This window comes from Atta colombica, unplaced genomic scaffold (genome assembly GCF_001594045.1).
Source record: "Atta colombica isolate Treedump-2 unplaced genomic scaffold, Acol1.0 scaffold52, whole genome shotgun sequence".
Classification (NCBI taxonomy): domain Eukaryota; kingdom Metazoa; phylum Arthropoda; class Insecta; order Hymenoptera; family Formicidae; genus Atta; species Atta colombica.
This window is the reverse complement of record NW_017259542.1, coordinates 1,010,119-1,013,025: the sequence shown is the minus strand read 5'-3', so window position 1 is coordinate 1,013,025 and position 2,907 is coordinate 1,010,119.

Sequence of the window (2,907 nt, the reverse complement as noted above, 5' to 3'; positions counted from 1 at the left end):
TATATATATATATGCGCACACACACACACACACGCACGCACACACACACGCACGCACACACACACACACACACGCGCGCGCGCGCGCGCACACACATATGTTCCTAAAATTCGTCATCATCCATCCTAAGTGAACTAAACTGAATCGAAAATCCTTTACCATTTTGCAATTTTCGCAATGATTAACATATTAATCATTAAAAATCGCTACATATTGATTTTTACTTAAATATTATCAACTTTACAAAAAAAAACAGCAAGAAATAAAAATTGTTTATTTTCTTCTTATAAAATTCTGAGAATTGTTTCAGAATTTTTTTAGAATTTTTTAATATCATATTTTCTCATAATGGTAAAAATAAGGAAATGTAATACTAAAAAGTTGAGAAAAAATTCTTAGAGTTTACGAGAAGAAAATTAATAATTCTTTTCTCTTGTAGTTTTTCTGTAAAGTTGATAATATTTGAGTAAAAAATTATTGAAGAACAATATTTAGCAACTTTTAGTAATTAACATCTTGTTAACCATTGCGAAAATTGCAAAATGACAGACTTTTCAACTCAGTTTAGTCCGCTCTACCTGTTCAGGATGCTGCTAAATTTTAGGGACATCCTGCATATACGCTTGTATAATCTTATTTAAATATATAATTAAAATAAGAATATTATTTTTAAATATTTAAAATAAAAAATAATATTTAGCATTGTTTAACGTGAAGATACAGTTTCACGAGTGGCCTCAAATCGGTCATTTCAGTGATAAAAAGGATTATGTCAAACGTCAATTTTAATTATGTCATCTTTTTGTTACTAAAATGGCTGCGGTTTGAGCGACTTGTAAAAATGTATTTTAAAAGAAACCATTTGAATTTTGTGCGAGACGCCATGTTGGCCTTAATTAGAAAAAAAACCTGAGAGTGAATATCTTAGCTTTTTAATAAAATCCTCGTAGGATAATGTCCACATTTTTGTGATTCTCTTCCATACTATTACATGTGGATTAAACAAGAACGAATAATCAACGTTGATTATTTGTCTTTATCTAACCTATGTAATAGTAGAGAAAAGAACCACAAAAATGTGAACATTATCCTATGAGGTTTAGAACACAAAAAAGACCAGTATGTCCACTCTTAGGTTTCTCTCTAGTTTTAATTCATTCCCGAGTCAACCAGAGTGCGCTAGATATAAAATTCTAAGAATTTTTTTCAGAATTTTGTATCAACTTTTTAATGCAGGAGGCATTTTCTTGTTGGCAATTATTTTTACCAACATGAAAAAATGCGGTACTAAAAAACTCTGAAAAAATTTTCAGAACTTTATGAGAAGAAAATAAACAATTTTTATGTCTTAATTGCTGTTTTTTTGTAAAGTTGATAGTATTTGAGTAAAAAAATGATTAAAATTCACGTGTAATTATCAAACTCGATCGCATGCACGTGTAAGGAGAATCACAAACATTTATGCATGCGTAATTTAATCTCCTGGATTTGAACTTGTTTGCTTTTTAGCATAATGTTCTACATCGAAAGCGATCAATATTCGGCGATTTTTATTAATTAATGTCTTATTAATTATTGCGAAATTGCAAAATGGTAAAGAACTTTTCGACTTAGTTTAGTCCGCTCTATTAGTGCACATGAAAATATTTGATGATCATTCTGGGACATCCGCCTGTACATAATTCTATATTATTTGTATTTTGTCTGTATATATTTAACTTTATAAAAGGATTAAAAATAAAATCAGTTAATTTTACTCAACTAATTTCTGCTTAATTTAATTGTGCAGTTTCTGTCCTTTCTTGTTCAGTCGCTCGTTAGATGGCGATCAGGAGGCTTTTTCTAAATAGAGAATATTATATATAATTTGGCGCTGAGTAACTGGTGCCCTAAGCTTATTCTTTTTTCATGCAATATAAAAAAATGAAAAGTATTGATGAAAGTTAAATTAAATCTTCTCGAAGGCATCACGTTCATATTTTGTTGCATATTTTATATATAAAATAAATATGAAATTTTATGTTTGCTTCTTCCTCTGTCTTTCCATCCTCGTTCTGTAATTTCGGAAGTTAAAAATTTAATTTTTTAAAATAAATTTCCATCAATCGTTTTAAATATTACCTTTTTTACGCGAAGAAATCATGACATTGATTATGTTAATTTTTTTTAATAATTCTCTCTGTAATATCTATTTTTTTACATATTTTATTTCGCATAATAAATTTTTTAACTCTTAAAAAAAGTTGTTCAGTTGTTGTTTTTATTTTTGTTGTTGCATAATCGTTTGCCAAAAAAGATGTTAAAAGTCGCTTCCGATGTAGAACATTATGCTAAAAAGCAAACAAGTTCAAACCCAAGAGATTAAATTACGCACGCATGAATGTTCGAATGGTTCTCCTTACACGTGCATGCGATCGAGTTTGATAATACACGTGACTCAATTCATGGGAATTCCTATTTTGCGACTTCTCCCCCTTTTTTTTAAATCGAGCATAATTAAATACTTGAAAGGGAAGAAGGAAAAAAGATTCACAAATCGCGAGACGCAGTTAAAGAAATGATTATTTGCAATGGTCATTTATTGTCCATTTTACTTCTCTTTCTTTCCATTTCATTAATAAACTGTGATGTTTCATCATTCGGAGAGCTCACCCAAAAATTGTATATACGTATTTCTGCTCTTTACAAAATTTTCTATAAGAACGGAGGTTCACCGAGTTTATCGAAGACCCCCTGCGTACGTAGATGCCACGGACCTCTCAACTTTCACATTAGCCCTCGTGATAACGATAACAAACCATCTCACATTATTTACGTTGATTATTTCAGAAATCCTTACGGCTTTCTTCTTGGCTGACTTTTGTGTGAAGTTAATATCCCATTTTCAAAATTTCGACAAAATTTTGA